Source organism: Lagenorhynchus albirostris, chromosome X, assembly GCF_949774975.1.
Source record: "Lagenorhynchus albirostris chromosome X, mLagAlb1.1, whole genome shotgun sequence".
NCBI classification, from domain to species: domain Eukaryota; kingdom Metazoa; phylum Chordata; class Mammalia; order Artiodactyla; family Delphinidae; genus Lagenorhynchus; species Lagenorhynchus albirostris.
In genome coordinates this window covers 130,721,659-130,728,541 of record NC_083116.1, presented here as the reverse complement: position 1 = coordinate 130,728,541, position 6,883 = coordinate 130,721,659, and the positions used below count along the sequence as shown (strand labels likewise).

The 6,883-nt window shown below is 60.7% G+C and overlaps 1 long non-coding RNA gene across 1 annotated transcript; it reads left to right on the top strand.

The window, feature by feature from the left end:
* The first annotated feature begins 4,031 nt into the window (after nucleotides 1–4,031).
* On the top strand, nucleotides 4,032–6,424 carry LOC132513651 (uncharacterized). The gene is made up of 3 exons (XR_009538510.1): nucleotides 4,032–4,911; nucleotides 5,162–5,207; nucleotides 5,697–6,424. It is a non-coding gene; the product is annotated as an uncharacterized LOC132513651 (long non-coding RNA).
* Nucleotides 6,425–6,883: the final 459 nt, after the last annotated feature.

The following is a 6,883-nucleotide window of genomic DNA, read 5'->3' as shown; positions in this document are numbered from 1 at the left end:
ACCGCAGGAGAAAACCCACGCAACGCGCACAAACCCTGATCGCCCCACATCAGACAGGCTCGCTCCCCTTGGGTTTTCCAAAGATTCCGGGGGACGAGGAGTGCCTGCGCTTTCAGTTTCCTTAACCCTCCAGGGGCTGGAAACGGTTAGTGGGAGAGGAATGCACTAACATGAATTGCACAAAGCTGGGCTGCTGAGAGCTGGGGCGGCTCCCTCATGACCGCCGGGACCCAGACATCCCCCTCTGCCCTGATTACCCCAGGAAGACGGCCTAGCCATCTGCAGGTGCATAAACTGGCAGCCTGTCTAAGATGGGTGTTTTTCCTCACGCGTTCCTTCTGCACAGAGACGTTCAGAGAGAGGTATTTTTTTCTGGATAACAAGATATTTATTTAAGTCGCAAACTTGCTCGGCACACCTGGCGGAGGGCAAAGCTTTCCCACTTTCCCTCTCCTCTGGGGTAGGGGGCTAGGGCACCGGGGAGGAATTCCCATCCCCGCGGGTCTGCGCCCCTCGGGGGTGCCTGGGGCGTGAGGAGGGCGCCCCGGGCTTTCGACCCGTTTTCCACTGCTGGCGGGAGGTATCCCTTTGCGGTGGATGGCGCTCGGCCCCCCCGCGCCGCGCTCTCTCCGCACGGCCCGGCGGGGCTGCCCGGGGTCCTCCGCGCGGGGGCCCCGCGCCCGCGGGCCGACGGCTGGGGACCCGGCAGCGCGCGGCAGCAACCGGGCGCCCGGCAGCTCGGTCCCGCTCCGCCCCGGGCCGCTGCGCAGGTGGCGACCCAAGGCGGGAGCGCCCGGCTCCTCGGACCCAAGGCGCCGGGCTGGATCGGGGGGCGCCCGGCCCTCCGCACGCCCTCCCGCCGCCGCCTCCCCCCGGGTGGCGAGGCCGGGGCGCGGCGCCCACCCGGGGCCGGTCCCGCGCCGGCACCCCGCGCCCGCCGCGAAGTTGCGGCTCGCCCCCGCCTCGCCCCGCAGGGCGGCCGCCGGAGTGCACTCACCCGCTCTGCCCGCTCCGTCCCTGAAGGTCAAGGCCAGGTGGCTGCGGCGGGCGCGCGGCGGGGCCCGGGGCGGGGGGCGCCGGCGGGCCGCCCCGCCCCCATGCCCGGCGCCGCGGGGGCGCCCTCAGCGCGGCGGGCCCCGGGGGCCGCGGCGCTCAGATGCCGTGGTCGCAGTCCACATCGCGGCAGATGTACCAGAGGATCACGTACAGGATGAGCAGGATGGCGAAGATGAAGAGGGCCACCAGGATCGCCTTGGTCACCGGCGAGATGAGCGACTGCATGGCCCCGGCGGGGCGCGCGGGGCGCGGGGCGCGGCGCTCACGACCCCCGAGCGCGCCCGGAGCCCCGCGCCGGCCCCGCGCCTCATCCGCAGTGCTCCGTGCCGGGGACGGGCGCCCGCCGCTCGGCCGCGGCTGCTCGGGGCGGCTGCGCGCGGGGTCCGACCGCCCGGCGCCGCTCCGGGGCCCGCGCTCCTGCGCTCACCGGGCCCGGCGGCCGCGGGGCTGGGCGGGCGGCGCGGGGGGCGCGGCGGCCATGGGCGAGGACGCGGACGCGGACGGAGGCGGCGAGGCGGCGCGCCCGGCAGGTCCCCGCAAACTTGGGCGGCGGCGAGAAGGCGGGCGCGCGGGGACAGGTGGAAGCCCGGCCCCGCGGGGCGCGGCGCGCGGCCGTCCGCGGGCGGCGTGGGGCGCGGGGCTGCCGGGCGGCGGGGGCGCGGCGGGGAGGCGCGGGGCCGCGCGCGGGGAGGGGCTGCGGCGCGGCGGGGGGGGGGGAGCCGCGTCCCCACCCGCGGCCCGCGCGCGCCCCTCCCGCCCCGGCGCCCCGGCCCTCTCGCTCCGTCTCAGCCTCGGCGGTCCGCCCGCTCCCCGTCCGCGCGCCCCCCTCGCTCCCCGTTTCCCGGGCGCCCGCCCCTCAGCCCGCGGCCGGGGCGCTGAGCTGTAATTACGGAGGACCGGGGAAGGCGGGCAAGAGGCAACGGCGGAGTCGGGCAGCCCCTTCCTGCCCCCTCTCTCCCGGAGCGCTGCTGGCTGGCTGGACTCGGGAGGGGCTGCGGGTTGTATCCAACTCACTGCTGACCCGGGCAGGACGGGGTGCAGACGCGATGGGGCAGAGGCAGGGGGCAGGTTCAGACCGGAGTGCCCTTACGTAAGGGGGCGCCCCGTTCTGGAGGAAATGGATGAAGAGCCCGGGGCTGGACCTCCCGGAATGGGGAGGCGGGCTTGTGCCCTGACGGACGAGAAGCCTCGCACGCCCGCGCCACCTTCCCATACGTGCGTCTCCCACCCTCCTGGGCTGGGCCTTGTGGATGACAAACCAGACCTTGTCCCCCACCGCCTACACACTCACACACACACACACACACACACACACACACACACACACACACACCCCTTTCCTGCGGGCTGGGCTGCGCTTAGGGCTGATGCCCCCTGGCCCTTCCGGCAGGGACAGCCGGAAGGAGGTAGAATCCCCCCAGCCCAGCACTTCAGGGACGCGGTGCAGGACAGGGGTACCAGGGCCTAGACTAGAACTTCGGGATATGCGAAAAACAGAGCCACCGGTGTCCCAGAGGATAGGGCGTTCAGGACCCAGGAGCTCCGATTTCAGTCTCCACCACGTGAGGCCCCCAACGCCAGGGGCTGGGTGGTCAGAAGGCCTCATGTGTGCAGGGTGAGGGGCTGTGAACGGGAGGAACGCATCTGCAGGGGAGCCCCCCATCCCTGAGTCCCGGGTGCCTCGGGGGCGGGGGGCGGCCAGGGGCTCTTTTCCTGTACTCACTCCAGGTGACCTTCAGAGCCTGGACACAGGGCCTGAACCCACCGGAAACAGCATCCCCTCTGACGGCAGCCGAGTGAGGATGCGTGCAGGACGTGCACGGTGATCGTGAGGGGATGGTCTGGTCCGGCGGGGACACAGGGCAGGAAAGAATCAGGAGTGGATTCCAGAGTGGCCCTGGACCCCTTCCTGCAGCCCACCCCGGGGACTGTGCTCTCCCCGCGGTGCGGCATAGGAAGAACGGAGGGTACCCACCCGCGCTGGGGCCAAAGAAGGAGGCCACATCCCCGGCTCCGGGCAGCCAGGACGGGTCTGCGGTCTGTGAAAGGAGTAGGGGCTGAAGGAATGTCCTTGCAGGTGAGGTGACCCAGCCCAGCAGGATTTGCAGTCAGGGGGCTTCTCAAGGTCACCTGGCGGGGTGGGGGGGGGGATGCCTAGTACCTGCACACACACAGCAAACAGTTGGTATCCCCCAGGAAGTATCTGATGAGCAGCAATACTGTGCATCTTTTTGCAGGGCTGCAGCTTCTAATTCTGAAGGCATCTGCCTTCCCAGCCTCAAGCTGTCCCCGGGCCAAAGCAAGAAGGGCAACGGGCTGCCTGTTCCCGCTTCCGGTACTCCCACCTCACTCGCACACGCAGAGTTCCTGTTTCTTGGGGGTCCGCTAGGGAGGGGAGCCTATCTCTGACATTCTTCGTTAAACTTAACTTTGTCGGCAGAACCTCTCCGACGCCCAGAGCCAGAGCCGCCCTGGTGTGAAGGCATAGGAGGTGTCTGAGGACACATGTCACCATTCTTTGCTCGCCAAATGGACTTGGATGTTGACCGTGAGAAAATGAACTCAGTTCAGGGAGCGTTTTCCACATGGCTCTCCTGAGCTTTGGTGCCTTCTGGTTGGTCGCCATCTGTTAACGTCTTGTGTGTGTGTGTGTTTAACTTAATCGGATTCCCGGAGGAGCCTTGACATAGAAGCTAGTCCTGTGGATGGCGAGAGAACAGTCACTCTGTCGAGAAGCATGCCCTCGCCCAGCACCGTAAAACTCATACCGTGTCCAGGCTCTGTGCACCCTCAGAGCCAGCCTGCCCTTCGCACCCTCGTCTGGGTTACTTAACTTTTTTTTTTTTTTTTTTTGCGGTACCCGGGCCTCTCACTGTTGTGGCCTCTCCCATTGCGGAGCGCAGGCTCAGCGGCCATGGCTCACGGGCCCAGCCGCTCCGCGGCATGTGGGATCCCCCCGGACCGGGGCACGAACCCGCGTTCCCTGCATCGGCAGGCGGACTCTCGACCACTGCGCCACCAGGGAAGCCCGTGGGTTACTTGACTTTTGCTCTCAGCCCCCGTTCCCCGCACTCGTGGCTTTATCTGAAAGCTGCTCTCACACGGAGGCTCCTGTCCGTTCTCCTTCCACTCGCAGAATTGTCCTTGTTGCCTTTTATTTCTATTTACTCCTGCCATGGGTTTTCCTCTTCCAAGTCCTGCAGGAACACAACTTTCAGTGCCTGTGATCTTCCTGGAGTGAATTGTTTTGGAATCAGATACATGGCTGGTGCCGAGATCAAATTTCAGGAGCTGCTAAAACCTCTTCCTAGGTACAGTGGCTGAACCCGCAGGCCTCCGGGCAATGATTGGTCCACTCTTAGCCATCAGGGCTTCCTTTTTTTCCCGACGTGTGTACGTTTGTCTAAAACCTTTCCTTGCTACTGAGTGTACAAAGCAACCTGAAAATCCAGGCCAGACGGTCCCTACAGGGGAACTTGAACTTTAGAGAGAAATTGTGGATGAATCGACACACCTTCATCCTGGCTTTGGTGCACTGTTTTTCAGACTGCAGGTCACGACCGGTGAGAAGGGTCTGAGATGGATTTGGGTGGATGCGATGGGAATTGTTAAAAACCCAGTGGATTGTAACAGCAGACGGCGCCACCTGCAGGAAGCATCGGTGCTGTGTCAGGAAGCTCTGGGTGTGTGTGTGGGGGTGTGTGTGGGCGTGTGTGTGTGTCTGCATGCCCATGCGCACACACACATGTGCTGGTTGTTAATGGATACTGTCTGTCAAAGGTGCTAGAGGGTAGCCACCCTGTGGGCGGAGACTTGAAAGATGCAGAAACTACGACGGGGGAGTTTGGATGGAAGGTTAGGAACAAAATTTTTTTTTAATGTTATTGACGTAGAGTTGATTTGCAATCGTGTGTTAATTTCTACTGTACAGCAAAGGGATTCAGTTACACATATACATACATTCTTTTTCGTATTCTTTTCCATGATGGTTTATCCCAGGATGTTGAAGAGTTCCCTGTGCTCTACAGTAGGGCCTTGTTGTTGATCCATCCTATATCTACTGGTTTGCATCCGCTAACCCCAGACTCCCAATCTTTCCCTCCAGATGGTCTTGGTAAGCAAAGCCATGAGCGGACATCTGTAAGCCACAGGTGAGTCCCCTGGATTGGTTTTCATTTGAGCTGGCGGTAGCATTTGGGAACTCAGGGGCAAGGGCACCCCATGGGTTTGGGGCAGGCAGAGAAGAGCAGGGAAGGTCCCCCAATGACCCAGGGCTCCTGCATGACTAGGAGAATCAGGAATCCAGTCCCCTTCTGTCTGATTGTCTGGCTTGATGTCTGTCTGACCAAGCATTGGCCGTGGTCCACCCAGAGAAGCTGTGGGCCCCTGGCGAGCCACTCTCTCTAGGTAGGCTGGTGCAAGAGATGTGTGTATTTTCCTGAACGGACTACAGGTCTTTGGGGTAACCCTAGAGCAAGCTGGGGGCGGCCCAGCGTTTTATATAGAAGACTGAACACCTTTCCTGAGAGTTTTTGGACAGTGTCTTTTTCTGGCTTGACTCAACTGCCTGAGTTAATCCAATACTAATTGCTTCTCCCTCAGCATCACTTGGAACGCCCACATGTGTGTTTTTATCATAGGAAGCTTGCCCGAACGGCCCCCCGTGTCCATCTCCCGTGGAGGATTACGGATCTGGGGACCCCGTCTCCCGGGTTTCCACGTCGAGTCGCCAGTATTCAGCACCCACGAAGCCTGGTCAGGGGTCCTGTTCCTGGATCCCAGGATTCCCGCTCCTACAACTCGATTTGTGTAACTGTCAGTTTTCTCTCTGGCTCTGTGGCTGGTGCATGTGTCTTGGGATGAGAGCGGCGGTGTTGAAATTAGCATCCTTTTCCATCTTGCTAGGTTTCTGTGATGATAGGTTTTCGCCTACATGTTGGCTTAGGCGAAAACAGACTTGCTAATTGAGGCCAAAAAACAAAGCAAATGGTAAAAACCCACGGGAGCCAATGAACTAAAACGGGATGTTTCCATAGTAGCAAGATGTCACCCTAAGGCTGGGATGGCATTTCATCTTCTTAGCGTGTGGTTTCTGCTTGCCTTTACTCTCTCAGCTTTCTTATCTGTGGGATATGCCTTTTTATAATTTGTCCAAATCCTTTCAAAGCTCACACGGGTCAGCCCAGTGGATAATAGCTAAGGCTTTACGTAGATGCACTCAATACACTGAAATTAAAAATTGAGATGTACCGCATTTCCGTCTGTGAACCGAAACGCCTATAGGAGAAAGACCTCCCCGTAAAGGGAAGCAGCTGCAGTCCATCTGCCCCTTAGAATGGGGTCGCTTTACAAGGAAACATTCCTCGCATTCTTGGGATAACTGCTTTGTCCCAGAAGACAGATGCATTAAACTCAGTGCATTGGAAAGGTAGTCATCAAGTAACAGAGTAACCAAGGCAGCGCTCATGGCAAGTTCAGACTTTAGCACTTTGAAAAAAACTTTATTGCAGCAGCTCTGGGTCGGTGACCAACTATAGGAACCGTAGGAAAGGGTTTTACTTTTGAATGGTTGTGTTTGTAGTCTCCTTTTAAAAAATGTTTATGAGGTGGATGGTGTAACCATCTGTATTTCATGCATCAGGGTCCTGTCGACAGAGTGTGGAATCTTTTATAACTTGCATGCAGGTCTGTGGCCTCCAATTAACATTTGAAACGCTCCTCAATTAGGAGATCACGAGGGCTGACTTCAATCCGTATTTATGCCCTTTTATGGGGAGTGGGGGGGGTCCTTGCTTCCCACGGAGTGGGTGCTCGATAAAGATTGATG